The sequence below is a fragment of the Vicugna pacos genome, chromosome 11 (genome assembly GCF_048564905.1).
Source record: "Vicugna pacos chromosome 11, VicPac4, whole genome shotgun sequence".
NCBI classification, from domain to species: Eukaryota; Metazoa; Chordata; class Mammalia; order Artiodactyla; family Camelidae; genus Vicugna; species Vicugna pacos.
In genome coordinates, this window is record NC_132997.1 from 66048349 (window position 1) to 66071405 (window position 23057).

Consider the following 23057-nt stretch of genomic DNA (forward strand, 5'->3'; position numbering starts at 1 on the left):
AAGGGGGTGATCATTTGATTCTCTGGGATAAGAAATTCCAAATAACCTACTAAGGATACAAGAATCAAAGTAAAGAGAAACTGAGGCATATGTTGTCGAGAGTTGCATAGGGTACTTTCAGAGAAGTCAGCAACTGGATAAAGACAAAAGCAAAGATCTTAGCAATGTAGAGGATAAGCAACACATTTGGAATTCTATATTAAAAGTCTGAATTTGAAAAGCATCTGACTACAAGCTGGTCTTTGTCCACATTTGCTTAATCAGTGGCTTTCCCAGTAATGACCTGCAGTGATGAATACTTATTAAAGCACAGGAACACACCAATTCTAGCTGACTTCTCATCTAGACCTCAGTCTAAGTGATCTAGCCTTCACACATTATCTTTTTAATGATTTGGTTTTAAGTAATAAAAAGGTATACATCAAAAATGAATGTAAAATTTCAACATGAAAAATAGAATGAACCGTAAGGATGCAATTAAGTTGCTTATGACAAGTGTTAATTGCATGGGAAAAATTCTTATACTATTTTTAACTGAAAAAGCAGGATACAGAATTATTTTTAGAATAAGTATGTGTGTGAAATGTAAAGAAAATAAGCTTTCAAGTTAGATATATTTGGGTCCCAAGCCTAGTTCTGTCACATATTAAACCTTGAGCAGGTTGTCTTATTTTTTCTGAATTTCCGTTTTATAATCTGTAAAGTGGTATTTTAAAAATTACCAACCACCAACAGGTACATGGAAAGATGTTCAACATCTCTAGTCATTAGGGGTACAGGGGTACATAATTAAAACCACAATGAGATAGCACCTCATGCCTGTTAAGAATGGTGATCATCAAAATGATAAGAGGTAACAATTGCTGGTTCAGATATGGTGTGTGCACTGTTGGTGAGAATGTAAATTGGTACAGCTACTATGAAAACAGTATGATGATAACTCAAAAAATTAAAAATAGAACTACCATATGATCCAACAATTCCACTTCTAAGAGTATATCCAAAGGAAATGAAAACACTAACTGTAAAAAGTATCTACATCCCCATGTTCATGGCATCATTATTTATAGGAGCTAAGGCATGAAAACAAATTAAGCATCCACTGATGGATGAATGGATAAAGAAGTTGTGGTACACACACACATACACACACACACACACACAGTGGAATATTATCCAGCCATAAAAAATGAGAAAATCCTACCATTTACAACAACACAGATGAATCCTGAAGCCATTATGCTAAGTGAAATAAATCAGATAAAGACAAATACTATATAATCTTATTTTATGTGGAATCTAACTTTTTCTAAAATACTCATAGAAAAAAGATATCAGATTTCTGGTTACCAGTGGTAGTGTTTGGGGGGAGGGGGAATTGGAGGAAGGAGATCAAAAGGTACAAACTTCCAGCTATAAGATAAATACACACTAGGGATGTAACATATAAAATAATGACTATAGTTATCACTGTCTGATATACAGGAAACTTGTTAAGAGGATAGATCCGCCCCCCCCCCAAAAAAAGAGAGAGAGTAGATTCTAAGAGTCCTTATCACAAGGATAATTTTGTTTTTAATTTTCTTTTTACTTTACCTATATGAAATGATGGATGTTAACTTATTGTGATAATCATTTCACAATATATGTAAATCAAACCATCATGCTGTACACTTTAAACTTACACAGAGATGTATGTCAGTTATTTTTCAATAAAACTGGAAAAATACGTGAAGACTGATAAAAATGTAATGTTACTTTCAATAAATGGTAGGTAGAAAAGGTGCTGGGAGTAAGTGCAGCTGCAGTAATAGGAAGAGTAGTAACAGAGTATACAATTATGACTTGGCACAGTATCACAAGGAAATAAAATGTTGGCATTTTGGTTGCCTTTGGTGACAAAATTCTATTTTTTTTCTTTCTACTTTTCTCTACTTATAAAATTTTCTAGAATAGGCATGCTTTTTTATATTGAGAAATCTTTCACTTTAAAGTCAGTTTATGAAAAGTAACTGCTAGGAGGAAAAATAAAAATAACAACCTATTGCTTATTTAAATAATGACTTAGATATTTAATATTGGTTGACTGTTATGGGTATATTCAGTACAACTCTTCAGTAGATACTCTCTCATACGGCCTCTGTCTAAATACTAATAAACAGATGGTGAGGGAGGCCTCGTGGTTAAGAACTTCAGAATAGACTGTATTTAAAAAGTCCTGTTTGGGAGCCTTTCACTTCAGTTTGGCAGGCCTATTTAGCTACATGTTTCTTTTATTTATTTATTTTTTAGTTCTTGCTCACGAAAACTTTATTTCTCCTGAGGCAAAGAGCTGTTTCTCTTGAGTATTCAACGCAGGATGCAAAACTCTGTCCCCATCTATGATTTTGTGCCCGAGTACATGATCTACCCTAGAGAATGTTCCATGTGAACTTGAAAAGAATGTATATTCTATTTTGGGGGGATGTAATGTCCTAAAAATACCAACTAAGTCCAACTGCCTATTGTGTCATTTAGTTTCTCCACTGCCTTATTGATTTTCTGTCTGGAAGATCTGTCCAGTGATGTTAATGGGGTGTTACAGTCTCCTACTATGATTATGTTCACATCAATTTCTCCCTTTATATCTGTTAGTAATTGCTTTATGTATTTAGGTGCTCCTATATTGGGTGCATATATGTTAACAAGTGTAATATCCTCATCTTGTATTGCTCCTTTAATCATTATATAATGTCCTTCTTTATCTTTCTTCATGGCCTTTGTTTTAAAGTCTATTTTGTCTGAAATCAGTATTGCTGTTCTTGCTTTCTTATTGTTTCCATTGGCATGAAATGTCTTTTTCTATCCTCTCACTTTTAATCTATGTATGTCCTTCTCCCTAAAGTGGGTCTCTTGTATACAGCATGTTGTAGGTTCTTGTTTTATTATCCAATCTGCCACCCTGTGTCTTTTGATAGGAGCATTTAGTCCATTGACATTTACAGTAATTATTGATAGATGTGTGTTTATTGCCATTTTGAACTTAGTTTTCCAGTTGATTTGGTATTTCCTCTTTGTTCCTTTCTTTTTCTTTTTCTTTTTGTGGTTTGATCATTTTCCTTTGTATTATCTTGGTTTCCCTCTGGCTTTTGTGATTCTATTGTATGCTTTTGTTGTTACCCTGTTTTTCAAGTATATTAAACCGTTACTGTATCTGTTTGCTTTAAACTGATAAGTCATATAAGCTCAAATACACCCTAAAGAGAATGAAAAAAAGAAGAAAAATTTATATTTTCTTGCTTCTCTCTCCCACCTTTTATGATTTTGATATCCTCTTTTTCATCTTCATGTTTATTCTGTTGCAACTCATCGTAGTTATCCCCCTTTCCAATTTTGGTTTTCTCCTTCCTGTAATGCCCTGCTTCTTTTCTATATAGAGTAGACGCTTCAATATTTCTTTTAGCACAGGTTTATTATTGCTGAATTCTTTTAGTTTTTGCTGGTCTGTCAAGTTATTTATCTCCTTTTCTATTCTAAAGGATAGGCTTGCTGGATAAAGTATCCTAGGCTTCAGCTTTTTCTCATTCAGGACTTTGAATATATCTTGCCACTTCCTTCTGGCCTGCAGTGTTTGTGCAGATAAATTAGCTGAAAGCCTTATGGGGGGTTCCTTTGTAAATAACTCTTTGTTTTTCTCTTGTTGCCTTTAGAATTATTTCTTTATCTTTAACCTTGGCCATCTTGATTATGATATGTCTTGGTGTAGGTCTATTTGGGTTCTTCTTGTTGGGGACCCCTGGGCTTCCTGTACTTGGATATCTGATTCCTTCTTTGGGTTTGGGAAATTTTCAGTCATGATTTCTTCTAACACCTTTTCAATACCCTTTGTTCCTTCTTCTTCTTCTGGGACCCCTATTATGCATAGGTTAGCACACTTTATATTATCCCATAGGTCCCTTATATTGCTTTCATTGGTTTTTACTTGCTTTTCTATCTGCTGTTCTGACTGGGTGATTTCTGTTATCCTGTCTTCTAAGTCCCTTATTCTCTGCATTATCTAGTCTGCTTTTGACAGCCTTTAGCTTGGCTCTTATCTCTGCCATTGAGTTTTCTATTTTTAACTGGCTCCTCTTTTTTTTTTTCCTCCACTACTAGAAATCTAGCCAAAAAGTAAGGTACAGACAAGGTTATTCAACACAGTGTTATTTGTAGTAACTAAAGATCAGAAGCTATTTCAACAAGAGAATGGTTAAAGTATGAAACACCCATATAAATAGAATTCTACAATCAGAATAGAACATTGGGAAAGCATTTATGTTTAGAAATGGGAGTAACTCCAAGACATGTCAGTAAAAAGTAAAAAAAGGCAAGATACAGAACAGAACCTAACTAAAAGAGGGATGAACATGTCCAGGCTGCTTACACACACCCAAAGTACCCATAAGAAGAAACCAGAAACCGATGCCACTGGTGCCTCCAGAACACGCTTCTGAGCCACATGAGCAGGCACTTGCAATTTTTACGTTTTCTAATCATCCCACCAACCACGCAGAGGGCAGCCTGACTCCCATGCTTACCCAAGAGGGTCAGTCTCCACCCTGGGCCCCACAGGCTGCAGTCTGGCTCGCCCCACCACCGCCACCAAGAACAAACTGAGGCCAGCGGGTCCAGGCCCACGCACCTCCCAGGCCCTAAAGCCTGAGGGCGGGAACAGCAGCAGAAGCCCACAGCGCCATGTTCCTCTGCTGGCTCCTCTCTATAGTTTCAATTTCTTTTCTAAAGTATTCTCTGTCTCTACTGACAGTCTCTTTTAGTTCCTTCAGTGCACCGATCACTCCCTTTTTGAAGTCATGATCTAGTAGACTATCAAGGTCTATTTCATTGATCGTTCTGTCAGGGGATTTCTGTTCTTTTAATTGGGAGTGGTTCCTCTGCTTCTTCATTTTACTTATTTCTCTCTGACAGTATGGATCATGGAGTATGAGTTCTCTACTGTGATCTTAAAGGGATTGTTTTTTAAAGAGGATGTAGAAATAAATCTTAAAAAAAACCAAAAAGTTTTAATTAAAAAATTTAAAAGAAAAAGAAAAAATTAAAAACAGAAATTAAGGAAAAGAAAAAATTTTAAATAATAAAATAAAATAAAAATAAATTAAAAAAAAAGAATATGTTCCTGTGTATACCATGCACCTCCAATAATTTTGTTGTGAGGTCTGTTTTTAGTAAAGGACGGTTGCCAGGCCTTTCTTCCATGTATGTTGGCTATTATTCCTTTGGTTGGGGGTGTGGCCAGTGCTGTGGTGACCAGAGCCTGCCCTGGCTATTGAGTGGGGCCTCTTTTTGTTCTGTGGGTGTCACAGCCCTGACAGGGGCCAAGTCTGTTCCCCTTTTGTTTGAATGGAGGCTTCCAGACCCACTTCTGAGCTGTGGTGCGTAGTAGGCTGGGTTGGAGTGCTTTAAGTCCTCCTTGTTGACTCTGCCCTTGTCCCTGCTTTAGCTGCGGGAATGTCAGTGCACTGCCCTGGTGTCCCTCAGGTTCTCTGCCCTCAGGGTTACCAAGTGCAGTTAAACCGATTTCTGGGTCACACACCTGGATCCTGTGCAGACTCACTCGCTTATTCCAGAGGCCCGCGGGTCGTGCCACTAAGTCAGTGCCTTTTCCAGCGCCAAACGCAGCTCCTGCACTTGTCCCACTGTGTGAACTCTGCTCCTTCGTTCCAGAGGCTTGGGGGGAGGGGGTCACGCCAGTGGGCCACTGCCACTCCCAGATCTTCGTCCCCGCACGGTAGGCGGGCTCACAGAAAACGGGCCGCACCAGCGCTTGCCCTGCTGAGTGCCAGAGCGCCACTCCCTGCTCCTTTGCCTAGAGACGCAGGTCCACAAAGGACTAGGACAGACCTGTCCCCTCTGCCTGGGGCTGTAAACAAATCTCAGCCCCGCCTGTGAGGTTGCGGAGGCCTGGGGTAAGGATTCAGGTCTCCACCCCACCTCAGCCTGGGAGCCTCGCACCAGGGATACGGTGGCTGTGGCGGAGCCCCGCCTCTTCTCCTGAGAGCGCGCCAGATGGCGCCGCCGGTCTGTGGAGACAGAGGCTTGGCGCCCCTCCCCCCAGCACGCACCAGCAGGGGTGCTTTCTTGCTTGCTTTAATTTTATTTTATGAGGGACCCAGGCTTTTCTGTTCTGTATCCCAGCCACGGCACACAGCACCCTCCAGTCCCCTGAGATGGCCTCTGTGCAGTCCGCCCCAGTCCTCCGCCCGGCTCCGGCAGCCGGTCCCGTCCCACACCCGCCATGTCTAGGGCTGGGGGTCACAGGGACCCTTTGTGCCCGTTTCACTTAGTTCTGTCGGCCAAGGGCTGCTCTGCACAGACCTGAGCCTCAGAGGCTCCCCCTCTGTCCCCGCTGCCCTCTTTTGGAGAGGGGGAGACCCACAAGCGCTAGTCCTCCTTTGCCGCTCCCTCCCCTCAGGACAGGTCGTGCACTAATTTCCTTTTTCTTCCTTTTCTTTGTTCTCCTACCAGATTTGTGACGAATTTTGTCTTTTGAAGAAGGCAATGTTCTGTCAAAGTTCAGTAGGTGTCCTGAGTGACTGGGCAGGTCCGCGGACATTACTCTTGGTGCATTCACGGGAGAGGGTGAGCTACCAGCGTCTTCATACTCCGCCATCTTGGCCGCCCCTCCCCTTCTATGATTTTTCATGAGAAACTCCTGACCTCAAGAATACCAGTAGCAACTTCATAGTGATTTCTGAGATCTATTATTCTAGAATTACTTTTCCAAATAGCAGGACTTATCTAATCTTTTAGAAATTAATGTTCATCAAATTACATAATATTCTCTTAACTAAAAATTCCTTTATTTTCATTGGGTCAGAGAGTGGGGCCATCAATGGGTTCATATTTTCTAATATAATAAACACTGGATGTTATCAACCCCAGAATCCCAACTTGTTCAGTTACAGATGGCATCTTATCCTTTGGGAAAAAATAATAGCACTCCATTAAAAATTTCAGTTCTAGAAATGCTGCAAAATTAAAAATAAAGCTCTCTTCCAAGAAAATAATTAGCTAAGTCCAAAGATAACTGATGAAAGCCACTTTCTCTACTCTCATAAACAGTACAATGCACCTGTTTTGTAAAGACATCAGAAAAGATGACACAATGTGGTCTGTCACAATCCCTCAGAATTAGCCCAGTTTTCCACGTGCTTATCACAAATAGGAGGGATGAGAGGAAATTTCAGGATACTCTCCTTTCTCAAATTTCATTTTAAATGGAGGAAATTCAAACGTAAGCCTCTGAAGAAACAAACTGCAGGCTTTCATATATGCTTTTGCATTACAATAAAACAAACTGAGAAATATAGGACCTATGTCTTACCATTTATCCCCCTCAGAAGGGTATTGTCCAGAAACATTTCTCGGAAGCATCACAAGTAATCCAGCTCTGCCTTCACAGACTAGTTTAACCCAAAGATGATCTTGTCAGTGAGTACTAGTTAAAGCCCTGCCTCTTCAAGTAATTTTCCTTTAAGTTCTTTCCCATTGAAGGCTCGAAACCTTAGGTCAGCTCTCTTAGTCTCCACGTGCTCCAACATTGTAAGCCAGAATCAGAGCCTCCACCTCACTCTTCTTTGACTGGTTTTCTTCCCTGAAGGAACAATCTAAGACACCTACTGTAAACTACCATGTGATGCTACATATGAGGTCAGCTGAGCTGTGCTCTGCTGTCAGGATGGGAGCTGGGGAAGCGGCTATCACAAGTCCCAGAAGGTGGCTCTCTGCCCGAACACACGAGTATACATCTTAACAATGTTTTCCAAGAATTCAGCAGCCTGACCTGAAAGGTGTAAAAAGGAAAATAAAAAGATCTTGATTTTTTTTATCCTTCCTGTCTGCTTCTGTGTACAAATTACCTATTTTCTTTAAAAATGGCTTTTTCTTTCATGCTCCGAATTTGTGACTTTTTAATGCAAACAACCATAGAAGTAACTTGGTTATTTTAAGCTGCCCCTATTGATTTGTCATCATCAAATCATCAGCCTCTAAAATATTGGCTATGTATAACGGTGTGTTGTTAAACTGGCTCTCCAGGAAAAAAAAAAAAAAGCCCTAGTTTGTAGTGTTTGCCAATTTCCATGGTATAATTACTCCCACCATAGCCAATTTCAAACTACTAATGCAAAGTCAACCCGCTTGCAAAATTCCTGAAAATTTAACAAGCAGTTCTTATACGAATTGGCTCCAGCATAGCAAATAGATCAGTTTTCCAAGAATTTAGTGTGCCTTAATTTATAAATGCTAAAATAACATGGTGATCCTTTCCTTCCTTAAAAATTTCATTAGGTAGTATAATATCCCCAGATAACTTTAAGCCAGGATTAGGGACAGTTCTTCCAAAATTTCAATTTTAAAAAAAGACTTGGAAAATCCACTTCTTCATTTAATCATTGATGAGGAAGTTCCCGCATAGACACAAAGGATATCTGATAGGAACTGTCTTTCTACAATCTTAGATAAAAACGCGGAATTCTAGGGTGAGCACAGTGAAATACATATTTACTTCTCTAACAAGGGACGTCACTGAGCAGGACCCTGTGGGGCCTTCCAGGGTCAGACCACTCTCTCATATCTTCTGCCGTAGCTCCTCTCTGAAGTGCCAAGATAATAGTTATTTTATGTCTATTTCCTGAGTTTTTCAGATGCTAAAAACCACCACCAAAGGGAAGAAATTAACTACTCGATGAACAAGAGAGGCCCCCAGACCTTCAGGCACCCAGGGCTTGATAGTGTAGACCACCCTGTCACCTCAGCATCCACCAATCAGGGAATCGTGCATGAGCCGATCACTTAACCCTACAACCCCTTCCCGTTACCTGGCCTTTAAATACGCTTTGCTGAAACCCTTCACAGAGCTCGGGGTTTGGGGGGCTTGCGTCACCCTGTCCTCCTTGCTTGGACCTGCAATAAACCTTTCTCTGCTCCAGATTCCGACGTTTCAGTTTGTTTGGCCTCATGGTGCATTAGGCACAAGAACGTGCCTTCGGTAACAGGGAGACAACATTATTCACTATGGATAAACAGAGCCTTGTGGGGTTTCTCAATATTAATAAAAGGATATTCTTCATTGTGGTTGTCATGGAGCATCAATATCTGTGGAGCATTAGTGTTACTTGTAAGAGTGGGAAAGGCTGTATCAGACCAAGCGGTCAGGAAGGCATCTCTGAGCTGAGGACCACATAATAATAGGATCCAACCATGCAAAGATCATTGGAAAAAGCCTTCTGGGTAAAAGGAAAATCACAGGTCCAAAGGTTGGAAGGAACTTGATCTGGTCAATGATCAGAAAGAAGACCCATGTGGCTAAGCACAGAGAGAGCTAGAAGGAAAGGAAACGGAGAATCAAATTGCCAAGGAAGGCAGGTTTCCTAGGGCCTTGAAGGTTGGGACAAAGAGTTTTATTCTATTCTAAAGCCTTAGGAGTACAGTGAAGGCTTAACTATAAGCAGGGGGATAATTTACAGGTAATATATCTAGTATAAAGAATAAATAATATAAATTCATTTTAAAGTGTAACTGAGATCATGGAAGTTTTCTGTCTTGTGTTTCATCAATTAACAGATACTAAAAGCATAACATTATCATGTTAATCAGGAGTTCTTATAACTTAAACTTCTGGGAACCACTGTCTCATAACTCTTAGACTGCCTTAAACTTCAAATCACTGACTCTCAGGCAACGTTCACATATTAGAAGAGAATGAGATCTCGTCTCCAGTTTCAAGCTGTCTCCAGAAACCTCAATTTATTCACTCCCTCTTCACAGCCTCTCTTTAGATCAGTTTCCCCCTGAACACATGCCAGGCAACAATAAATACGCCCAAAACAGCCACGACGAGAAATATGAGAATTAATAACTGATCCCTTCATTTGACAAAGAACTCTAGGCACTTTAAAAATCAGTCAAATTTATTAAATTATTACTATGAATGAAAATCACCCAAAGCAATTTTAAATTATACAAAGCTTCTATCATCAATGTTTTGACTGAAAAAGTAATGCTATATTTTTTTGGCTCTCAGTGGTCAGTTTTAGGCTCAAAAGAGAGAAGAAGCAGTAAATGCACTTTCAAGATCACCTTGAACCTACTATGCATACAGTATGGTCTCTGTAGTTGGCACCTCAGAATCTTAAACCCCCCCACCTCTTGGTAATTCATGGCTCTTCTAACTCAGATAAAGTAATTGCAGTTTCCCTTAAAAGTTTCTAATTCTTGACGTCATTGCGGCAAGATAACTGCATCCACCCACAGTGAAATATTTGATTAATTATCTATAAGCAAGAAAAACTTTGGGAGTAGTCCTCTCACTGCCCCAGCTCTCAAGATTCTGCCCGAATGTTGGGTTCTTTTTCTAGCCTAACAGCTTTCCTGAATGAACTCTGTAGGTATAAACTGCCTGAGAGCTAAGAAATATCAAGCAGCGCACATTTTTTAAAGATAAAATTTAATCCTGCAAAGCTACTGGCCAATTTCGATATTTCCTCAAAACTGAAAACCAGTTTTCAACAAGTTACAGACCATATTTTCAAATCAATCAATGCTGCTGTAGCTATTCCAATCTTATAGTAAAAAAAAAAACCAAAACTGTTTGCAGCTGCCACACCTATAATCAGTACGTGATACAAAGCATGAGAATCACTGGGCCAAAATATATGAGAGCAACATAGTTCTTAGGTGGTCAATGATATAAATCTTTTTGTTTATTATATGCATCACAAATAATTTCCAGTTGTCATTTCCCTTCTAACTCTTTTTTTTCTGTAATTCTAAAAATAGATGAGTATCCAAGTGAAATTTAGATAACTTTAAAGGAAAATAATTTCGGGGATAAGGAGAAAATGGTTAACACATAACATACATGTTTGCTGAAATATTTAACCTTCTCCTCTTTAACTCTCATCTCATTCTCATTGACTAGGAACGATGCTAAGTAGCTGTTGAAATCACTGGTTAGATGTTAACAGACGGAACAGACAGGTACTAATTCAAGGAAAAGGAAATTATTGTTTTTTGTAGGTATCTAACAACTTCTAATATTAAATATTAAAGTCTCCCATTCAACGACTGAAGCCATTCAGTACTGCAGGAACGCACTTTACAGTCACTTCATACTAGTGAGCCTAACTCAAAATAGAGCAGTCTCTCAAAGAGTCCAGATCAAACTCTTATCCTATAAGCTCCTGTTTCATATCATACAGGTGGAACTGTAGGGTGCTTTCCACGAGAATAATGACCGTAAGAATTCCGTGAGACTAAGACCACACATATTACCTTCCAGAATGTAAGAACCATGTGGCCTGCTCTATCATGAATTAACTCTATTTTTAAAGTAGAGATCCAAACTGCAAAACAAAAATAGACCAATGACTGGGAAGAAAACACTTGGTATATATTTATATGTCCAATTGCAATTCGACATTACAAAGCAATTGTTTTTCATCTCTCAAAACACACAAACAATTGAGATCTTTTAGAATTCATTTGTTTTCAGCAAGGTCAACAACGGTCACACTGTAAACAGCCATTAAAGTTCCTCATCACCCAGAGTGACCCTGCCTGCAGGGCACTGCTTGGGTGCCATGATGTTTTGTCTAGTTCTCTGCAACCCAGTAGCTCATGTCATCACGGTGTCTTATGCACCATTGTTTCAATGATTGCAATGGCTTGATTTAGAACTGATCATTAAAGAAATAATTTTCGAAAAATTCTCTTGTTCAGATGCTTCTCAGATTTAATCTCTGAGATAAATTACCTTACATTTTAAATTATCTTACATTTGTTTGAATTCAGCAGATGAAAAATAACGTGTTTCTCTACCAACCTCCCAAACCCCAAATGTGTATACTTTCTCTCAGCTGGAACTTATGACTTGGGTCATTCATTATTTCCTCTGGTGATGCTTCCAGAAATTTAGAGCCAAATTTAGCCTTGTCACAGTGACCTGCAGGTCTTAGGAAGGCATATCACATACTCTGATGAACTGGGTTCAATTTCCTCCCCAGACAGCTTAGTTTGCATTAGGCTTTAACACATTAGACTCCTTCAAAAATTACACTTGGACTCTGTGGAGATGGCATAGATACTGAGAAATTTTTGAAATAACTAAAATTTCAAAACCAAACAGTCATGCTCCTAGTTGTAAAAGCTCTGTGGTTTCAAGGCTTCTTAACCAAAATGAAAAAAAAAAAAAAAACCAATAAGGACAACATGAGTCACCATCATAGTAGTAGTACAAACACTGCGACGACTATATTTATTAAGGGGTTCCTGTATGTTCTGCAATGAAGAGCCATCCCTCATGCAAGTCTCACAGTGATTGCTAAGTTTGTGAGGGCAGGAACCGAGGCTCAGAGCAGTTTCATAAGCTTTCCAATGTGGCACATCACGTACGTGACAGGTAGAGTCAGGATTTAAAGATCAACCCGTTTGACTTCCAAGACACATTCTACCAAATTATTTGACTTCTGAGCCCACAATACTTAATTGTATTGATAATTTGAATACATTATCCCAATTATAAAAGCCAAAGCAAAGGTTCTTCTCACTTATCTCTAATCCTGCAAAAGCAAAAATGCTTTGGATCATGTGACCTTCTATCTGCAGAGGGCATTTCATGCTTTCAAAACAATTCCACATCTAACATTTCATTCTACTATTGCCAAAAACCTGTGCAGTAGGTAGAACAGATGTTACTATAATTCCCATTTGACAGATAAGAAAACAAAGGCATAAAGGGGTTAGATGCTGCCAAGTTTGAGTTAGAGATTACAGTAGAACTCAGGGCTGCAGACTACCGGCGTGAAATAAACACTTTTCAGACCTTCCTCCATCACATACATATTCATATTCTCTGTGTTTCTATGTCTTTTTTTCTCTTTGTCTTTGTCTCTCTTTCTCTGTCTCTTTCATTCTCTCTCTGTCTTTCTCATATCTTTAGCCATTTTAATGTTTAAACTCCCTTACACAATGATTCAACAAATCCACTGTACCAGTATGAGCAGACAACTCTGGCTATTGGACAATAATTCTATGGTTTAAACAATTCTGTGATGGTTCATTCAGAGAGATTCCCTTTCTGATCTAATTCATTCTGCACATTACAAAAATCTGAGCACGTTTTGCGGCTTTTACAGAGAGATCCCTTCTAATACAGAAACACCTCTTGAATTCAGCAATGTAATTCGACTTATTTTGATTCCAGTGTGTTCACATACTTGTTTTCTCCACTGTCTCGAGCACACACCCTTTCTCGCTCTCCTTTCCTTCCTACAAACCCTGCTTCAGATGAACTCGACAGACAAGTGTGGAAGGAAATAAAGGATACAAGAATGTACTATTACTTTGGGTGAATGTTTGTATTTGAATTCAAAACAAAAAGGATGATCTTGCCATGCTTGTAGGAGAAAAAATATACTATTCCAGGAAAAACTGCAAGTCACCATTTTGTAATCAGTGTAATTAATGATCTTTAATATATATATATATATATATGAAAAGTCTGAATATAAGATACTAAACACTAAATGCTTTCTATAGAAGTATTTTTACAGGAAAAACCTAATAAGGAGAATTTATAAACTTGACAAAACTTGGTCGTATAATGGCTTACACACTATAATCTAATGAGTTAGTTACCTTACATTTTTATTGAAGAAGAGAGAGGGTAAGGGAGAAAGGGAAGAAAGAAGATGGATAAATGTGACTTTATAACCTGAACCCAGTATCTATTCATCATTTTGTACCATGCAGAACTTTCAAATTTGTCCCTTTCAGTGGCAAACAGTTACGATTTATGATATTTTCAATATAACACTTCTAGGTTCAAATTCAGCCACGGCAGATAAACACAAGCAACAGTGATTGATTGTGTTTCAAATACAGCAATGATGATCCACAAAGTGATTTCAAAAGTGACCTGGAGTTGCTGCTGACATGAGGGCAGTATTCATGGAAGGGAACCATATCTGCAAATCTGCAAAATCAGTCCTGAAAATGTATCCTTTGTGAAATAAGGTCACAGCCATCAGCGAGTGAAGGACAAAGGAAACAGAGAAACCAAAAAGAGGTTTAGGCAAGCTGTGAAGCCAAGGATAGGAATGTAACAAATCACTGCAGAAGACATGGAGTGCACTGGAATTACAAACAACATATGTGCAGGTACATGTTCCTATGCTGTCTGCACGCCGCCCACCAGTCAAAGGGGGAACCGCAAGGGCTGTGTCGGGCCAAGGTTCCAGAAGTCAGAGATGGGCTACAGAGGGGAGAAGAGCTGGGGAGAAGAACTGGTCCCTGAGGTTGGAGGGCACTGAGCACAAGTGGGGACTAGAGATAAACAGCTCAAAGAATTAATCTAAAGGCAGTTCAGGTAGAACTGAGCCCAAAACACTGGCTCTTCCAGCTGTGGCAGTTAGATGGAACAGAAAAATTCAGAGGGCTGACAGGAGGCAGTGCTTCCTGAATATTCCTGGGGCGGTGGCCCCCAGGATTTCAGGGACTCCTTTGTGGAGTGGTTGGGTTATGACTGCCCCACAGACATGAGTGTGCTATTAAAGATGCCCAGAGACTGTGGGACAAACAGCCCTTCTATGGTTTCTACAGTTTTGTCGATCTCTGGAATGAATGAAGAGGGCAGGCAAAGGATGAAGGGCTGTGAAGAGGGGGAGGTAATTCACGCTGATGCTAACTTTCCTTGGGGTAGAGTCAGGGTCCAAGGACAGCTGCCCACGGGAACATCTTTTGAATATTTTTATTGGAGGTCCTTTTGTACATTGTCTGACCTGATCCTCCCAATAAAAACTTCCAGAAACAGATCGTTATGCTAGTTAGAAAAATGGTGCGGCAACATTTAACTCCCATCCTGCATCGTTCCTCAAGTGCAAGCAGGTGTCTCTGCCAGCCTTTATACTAGTAGCCTGCTCAGCCGGACTTTGAAATCGTTCATTCATTCTTTCATTCAACAAGCATTTCTTGAGCACTTCATATCCGGCATTGAGTGCACAGGGAGAAGGGAAACAGAGCTTACATTCTAGCAGGAGACAGACAACACAGACATAAACACAAATGATACCGTTAAAATAGAAAGATTGTTTGGAAGGTTATTAAATGGGTGCTGCATGCAGAACAAAGGGGAAGACCTATTTGGGAACCAAAATAAAGACCTGTCTGAAAATGTAACATTTAGGCGGAGTATTAAGGATGCAATGAACCACCCCATAGGAGATCTGAGAGGACACTCGAAGCAGGAAGAACAGAATGTTTTAAGGCTCAATTTGGAAAAGTTAGAGCCTTTTCATGGAAAGAAAGGATGGATGGAGACAAATCTGGAGACATGACCAGGGCCTTGCAGACTGGAAAGAACTGAATTCGTAAGGAAGTGGAAAGCTATTCACAGGGCGGAAACAAGGATGGTGAGCAACATTGTCTGATTCACATTTTTAAAAGACCACTTAGGATTTCAGTGAATAAACTGGGGCCATTTGAGGTGGAAGGAAAAGGGAAAGAAAGCTCAGAAAAGATACTTTGGCACTATTTTCACACAAGACAGACGATGGCTTAGGTCAAGAGGGTGACAGGAGAGGTGGGCAGAAGTGTGAATATGTGGGAAGTACATGTTGCACGTAGAAGCTACAGACTTACTGGTGGATTAACTGTGGGGATGAGGAAAAGGGAAGCCACAGGTTTCCAGCTTAAGCAACTGAATGTTTCCTGATGCTGTCTCCTGAGATGGCTTAAAGCTGCAGAAGTTACAGGTTCTTGGGGACCAAGCAAACCTAGAGGTGGTGGGGAGAGAGAGAAACTCATAAAAGAGAAGGAGAAACGCCAGAAATAGGGAAGTGCAGGTCAGGAAAGTGATGGAAGGAAGCATTTCGGGTAGAAGGAATGGCTAACTTTTCCTTTCAATTCTTGTCAAGAGTCATATTTCCAGTACAATTCATTTTTAATTACTGGTCTTTCTAGCTCTGACATGATTCAATCACTGTTTTAGATGAACAGTTTTAAATGCTTTAATCTGGTGTCAACTGAAATAAATGCACAGCCTAAAAGTTGAGAGTTATGTTTTATTTGTTGGACATTTCTGAGGACTCGAACCCCTTTGAGCCTGATGACAGCGTCTCAGATCGCTCTGAGGGACTGCTCCAAAGAGGTAGGGGAGGAGCTAGGATATATAGGAATTTTACAACAAAGACCAGATAGTCGGACCATTAAAAGAGTACTTGTTAACTAAAGAAAACCAGACATCTCAAGTTAAAAGAATTTAGTGCTTTTCTCTGTGTGGGAGGAAGCAAACATTTTGAGCTCATTGAATTCATTCCTTTGACAAGCACCTAGCTATCTAGGGCCAGTATCCTGTCCTTTCTTATTCTGAGTCCCCTCAGGGTGCACCATTGTGAATGGCTGCAGAGGCTGGGCTGCAGGCTTGTCTGCACTAGGGGGTGGCGGCAGACGGTGATGACTTGATGGTTTCAGCATTCTTTGTTTACTGATACAGTTTGCATTATTTTTCATTCACACTGGTAACAGTAAGCACTGCTTTCCATTGTGCTATTGTTTTAAATCACATAAAAATACTCAACGTTGGATTTATTCTGCAGATTATTTTAAGCATAAGGTATCGCAGCAACTGGCGCTTGCTTGGAAACAGAATTACTTGACAGAAAGCCAGTAAGACTTGCTGTCATCCTTCACATTGAAAAAAACCACACATAACACACAAATACCACACATTTGACACAGACATATACTAAGTCTGCAAAGTTTGTTGTGGTAAGTTACACCACGAGGAGGTCACAGTATCCGTTTTTTAAAAAAAAGAAATTCCAAATACTTGAAAAGGCTGGATTTCTCCTCATTTATCAGAGCAAAATGGCAATCGATATGAATTAAATCAAACTTAGACTGCCATCTTTGGAGTGAGAAGGATTCCTCAGTGTGGAGGAAATACATTTGTTAGTAACCTGACGGGATAATCTGTACAAGAAACCTGTTTGGCCAATTTGATTCTCATACCAAGTTCCTGCAGATAAAAAAAACCAGTGAGCAGGAAGGCAGGCAATAGAGAACATGCAAGTGACTCAATATTAATCATACGTTGACTCATTCGACATCATATAAGCCTCATTACCCTCCCCTCCGTTTATTTCCTAAATTTGAAATTGTATTGTAAATGACACCATTCAGAGAAATGACTGCACCTTGAGGATCATTAAGATTTCTGCACTGAATATACTAGTTGGGGGTTCTATAAGTCAGTAAAGTGGAGCTTTTGCTCATAGTTAATAAAACAAATAGACCTCATTCCGCTTTTGACTCTTGAGTTACTGTCATGTTTATTATTTATTCCTCATATTCATGGCTAATTTTAGCCATGAAACCCAGCTTCTTAACTACCTTACATTCTTTTGAAAACATGGTGGGGAACACATACATAAGTAAAAAGTATATACTTTTAGTTATAATTTTAATTTTAATCTATTTTCTTGGGAAATGATGACATGCCAGGCTACCATGTTTACCCATATTCCGTTCACACCCACTTGGAATTCTGCCAAAGTATCAAGGAACCAGACGCTCCACCGCTAACTTACACAGAATTTAGCATATAGTTGTCTTAGCCTTGCCCTGACACATCCACTATCACTAGTACGTTATAGGAACCCCCAGTACGTCACGTCCTTCCCTAGTGGGAGTCCCAAGAGTAACCTTCAGCTGATTATAGTCCCCTATCATTCCTCCAGCAAAACCCACATGTGTTTCTTCTCACGACATTTAATCATCAACATTTTCCTGCCTCCTTCTGTAACTAAAGCCTTAGCTCAGCCTTCAGTGCTCTCTTACACGGGTATGACCTTTTCTCTCCATCTAATAGCAAATGGTCTTAAGAGATGTTTTTTAACTAGCTGTTCTGAACTTGTCACTCAGTCTGTCACAGCATAAATCTACTATAAGTCAAACCCCTGCCTCACTACCTCCAACCTTGAATCCCCTTAAGGATTTGTGATGCTCACTTCCCGACTCAGTGGGTTAACTCCAAATGTCTCGTCTTCTATTTCTTTACCTGCTGCCATTTTCTTTCAAAAAAAAAAACCCCCCACTTATTTAGCATGCTCTTCCTAATAGAGGCATCAATAAGGTTTCTATTCGGTCACATCTTTCTCTAAGTCAGTACATAGAACCCTCTCACTTAAGATTATCAGGGTATTTCCATGTTTTAATCATTCTCTACCCACACTGGGCATGAGTCAATTGGGGACACTTTGGAAAGATACTCAGGGCTCATCCCCAAATTTGATTGCAGCTGGCCTAGGGGTATGACCCAGGTGTTAAGTGTCTGCACAGCCATATACATGTTGTAGCAGATGAAATATCTTTTAATTACATGTTCACATGTAAAAATAGTTTGGATTTTATGAAACCTAAGCTTTAATGCATATTTACCAGTTTTTTCCTCTCCAAGTATCATCAATTCAAAATAACATTTTCTAAGACATAAAAAAATGTGGTCACTTTATCTTGAAGTCGAGTTTGCAAAATTGTAAATACTACACCTTAAAAATAAAAGAATAGCACACCTAGAGAATCGTAAGAAACTTCTCAATTACAACTTGGATTGAAGTCAGAGCAAAGAGACAGAGGTTACCAGGATATTTATTCTCTGAAGATTATCTGAAATTCTCTTTCCTTTGCTTACATAACAGCAATCTACTAATTTTCCCTCCCTCTCCAGTTTCTTTCTCCCGTCCTTTTCCTCCTCCTCCTCTTCTTCCTTCTTTTTCTTCTTCCCCTTTCCCCTTCCCCTCCCTCTTTCCCCTCCCCCCTCTCCCTCTCCATCTTTCTGGGACTGACTTTTGGTCTCTTTCTCTGCTGTTCCCTCTCTGTCTTCTTCCCAGCTCCTCCTTCTTGCCAACCTACTTAACATTTATAGTTCCTGGGGCTCTATTCTCAGCCCTTTTTTCTCTTTTAATTGAACACACTCTTCTTAGATAATCTTACTGAAATTACTGTCTATATGCCAACAGTGCCTAAATCACATCTCACACCAGACTTCTTTCTAGAGTTCCAGCTGAAAGGCTGCTTGGCTACATAAGAACCTCACGCTCACCATGGTCACAGCTGAATGTATCTTCCTTCCCAGCCAGTCCACTTCTCTGGGATTCTCAACTTTACCTGGTAGCATCACCACCCACCTGGTTGCTCAAAATAGAAATCTAGAGGTCATTTTTGACCTTACCCCTACCTAATGCCCAATATTGAATCACCAAGACACACTGATCATTTTTATCTCTTAAATTTTTCTTGAAACTATGCACTTCTAGTCATCTCCAGGCCACTTCCAGTGTAGGGTACCTTCCTCTATCAACTAGACTTGGCTTCTCATCTCCAAATTGATCCCCTGCATCTATATTTAATCCCCTCCCATCCTTTCTACACATTACAGTAATCTCTTAAAAAACAAAAACAAAACAAAACAAATCTGCACATAAAAGTTGTTAAATCCAAATAAGGTCTATCCCCAAGTTAATAACATTGCACCAATATAAATGTCCTGGGTTCTATACTCTGCTGTGCTTTTATAACATAGTATCAGTAAGTAGAAAGGAACACAAATACTCTCTATACTACGTTTGCAAATTCTTGAGACTCTTAAACTATAACAAAGTAAAAAGTTATTTAAAAAACAACAACACATTATATTCTTTGCTTTCTTCTCGCCCTCCACCCCCGGGCCCCTTCTTAAAAACTTTAAATAACTTCCCTTAAATAAGGCCAACGTCCTTACACTCGCTTTTAAACCCACTCAAGTTCTGGCCTCCCTCATGCTCCGTTTTCCTTTTTGGACTTGCACTACAACTATACTGGTCTTCTTTTAATTTCTTAAAAAAGGACACTTTCTCTTGACTTAAAAACTACAAATAAATCGTTTGCTCTGCTCATAACCATTTCCCCAAATCCTCTGTTGGGCTCATGATCTGCCCGCTCTTCGGATCTCTGCTACCTGTCCCCGTGTCACTGAAGTCTGCCCCATACATTTTCTGCTGATCCATCCCTTCTAATGAGATGAATTCGCCCTCTGTTAGGTTCCCACAGCACCCTTTGCTCCCTCTTTTGTAAAATTTATCATGCTTGTAATTTCTTGTTCACCATCTCCCCTCAACTCAGTAATCCATAAACCCAACTTGCTCAAGGAATTAACTATTTTTTAATTTCTGGTAAGAAAATATTTGTTAAGTAAATGAACGAATAAGTTTTTAAAATTGCTGCTAAAATCGAAATTCTTCATTGATTTCATCATTCCTCAAAGGAGTCTCTAGAAGGCATAGACAGTTACTGAGTGATATTGACTTTTCTAAAATTAGCAATATTTCTTACAATAATTTATGAACCAAGATTGCTGTAATAGTACACCAAACATTGCAGACTCGGGGGGAAGTGACACGTCACTCCAGATGCTAGGGACGACCAGAGCATAGTTCAGAGATGCAGCTATCATACTATTTAAATATCCAATAAAGGAAAGAAATTAAAAATATGTATTTCCATTCTAGAAGGAGCTCTATAGGAAGTCTACAGATTAACATTCAACTGAGTACATGACAAAAGAGGAACTACAAAAGACTGACTTTGCTATGATTTCCTCCACTAGTATCCTGCCATATGTGTTCAAGTTTCCACTCTCCAGGGGCAGTTTACAGTAACACAGGGTGTTCAGTGTCACTGTAAAGCATTTTCAAGTCTACTATGCGTCACAATGAATGAAAAGATTTTCAAGTACAAGAAATCATCAGTTAGAGATCCAACCCCTGGTTTTAAAAATGAGGAAGCTGAAAAGATCAGGGTTAATGCTATAACCAGGAGTAAAATATAGGTTGCCTGGAACCTAGGTGACAAAACTCTACCCACATTTACACACAGATGTGAGAATTTTCATTAAGTGTCTCAATTTGCAAATATTTCCAGCTGGCATATTAAACACTTGGCTCCTTTTTATTGAAGCCTTTAAAAGTACAGATAATTAACTGTTAAACCTAGAAGCGACAAAAATGCAATTCAGATTTCTCATAATGGCAGGTGTAAAAATCAACTGAATAACAACAGAACTCTGAATTCAGTTTTGAGATCTTTAAGATGTCTTAAAACTTTGCATGTTTAACTTGTATTTTCTTATGAGTTTAAATTAGATTCAAAATGAGGGAGTGAGGAGATAAAAGTCACAGAAAGCTTTATGTCAAGATCCAGGAATGAATTCATTAGAAAAAGAAGAGCTATGACATTGTTAATTTTTTTTTTCAGTTCAAGTTAATGCTCTAACAATGTGCTGTCTCTCTCACTAGCACCTGTACCATTTACCTTTTTAATGGTAATTTTTTTCCCCTACAAAAGACACACAATTCATATCTCATCTACCCATTCACACAGCAGATTCTTTTTAGTCTGTAAATTAATGTTCACCATAATTCACATGAGTAGGATTTAATATCCTCCCTTTGCTATTAAAATCATGTGTAAAAGCTTGTAAGGGATAAGCAAATAAAAAAAAAAAAAACTAGGCTACCTCTTTTTCGTATTAGCTGTGCTAAGGGTATCAGAAAACGAAGCTCTCCATGCTCTTGTCCAGAAAGCCAGGCAGCAAACATTTAGCAGCAGCCCAAGAAGAGTGGCTGCAGAAAGAACTGAGTTCAAGTCTCTTTTCCTCTACTTCCTCACTTTTTGGCTATGACCACAGAACTGTGGGAGCCTCAGTTACCTCATCTGTAAAATGAGCATGAAAATAACACCTATCTCAAGGGTTGTGGTGAAGATCACCATACTGCAGATGGGATAACAGTTCAAGTGCCTGGAAGTGATAAGTGCAAAATCGATGGCAGTTATCAGCAAAGTGCAGGAGCAGTGGACAAAGCGCAGGGAGAGGAAAGGTGCCCTAACCTACTTTGCAAGATGGGCACAGTCTTGGTCTGAGCAAGGTTCCTGGGGGAGCCTGGGGCTGTAGCCAGGATGTGTGGCTGGAGGGCTTGGTGCAAATAAGCCTGTAAGATCAGTTATAGCAAAATGTTGCTTTTCCCTCCACATGCAGATCCTCATTAGACAACCAAGAGCGTTTGCACTCTGGCCCCCACCACTGAGGATTTCTCTTGGGAAAGGATTTATCCATATGAAAGAGAGATCATGGAGGGTACATCTAACCATTCACCTTCCTACATCTCCAAATTTACAGTAGAGTTTATCTGTATAGGTTAAAATGCCAACACCAAGCTCCAGGGATTCAGATTTAGTAGAGCTGGGCTAGTACCCCACCATCTGCCTTTTTTAGTAAGTACCTTCAATTATATGTATACAGATGTCCACAGACCACATTTGGAAAAACACTCTTCTAGATTGTCTAAGCTCTGTCTCTGCATTAAACCGGACCAGCAGAGAGTTCTGTCTCTCACAGAATTACTCTAGTGTCCCCAGTAAAATGTCTTCAAAAAACTACATTTTAATAATAGATCTTTGGCTTCATAAAAGGCTTGAAATAAGAAACAGTCCTATGATGATAGCATTGATAATACGTAAAATGTTGACTGTTGTTTTCCAATGTCCTTTTACTAATCTTAGTAAATAGATGCCTCTTATTATAAATTGCCTTAACATTTGTATATTTATATACACATATACACATATATACACACACACATACACACACACATATACGTCACTCTTGATATATAGATATTAAATCGTTGTGCCAAATGACTGAAAACCAGAAATCTCAAGTAGCTTAGGCAGACAACAGCCAACGAGCTCTCTGGCCTAATAAGACCCAAACCCAGATGAACCAAAGTGGAAACAAGAACAAATAATGGGGGTTCTACCTTTGATTTTAGAAGGACCTATTTATAGTTATCCCTCTGTGCAAGAGAGCTTCAGCTCAATTTTTTTTTCACTTTCAACCCACACATGAAGTTTATAGGGAATTTTGATTTTTGCTTATTTCTTCGGCAAAATGGGGGGAAGGGTGAAATGGGTCCTTTTAAGCTCAA

General features: G+C 39.4%; 1 protein-coding gene across 2 annotated transcripts in view; it reads right to left on the reverse strand.

Moving 5' to 3' along the window:
* PRKG1 (protein kinase cGMP-dependent 1) overlaps positions 1 to 23057 on the reverse strand; it is a 1109393-nt gene that overhangs the window by 961749 nt on the left and 124587 nt on the right. The gene's annotated exons all lie outside the window — the stretch shown is intronic.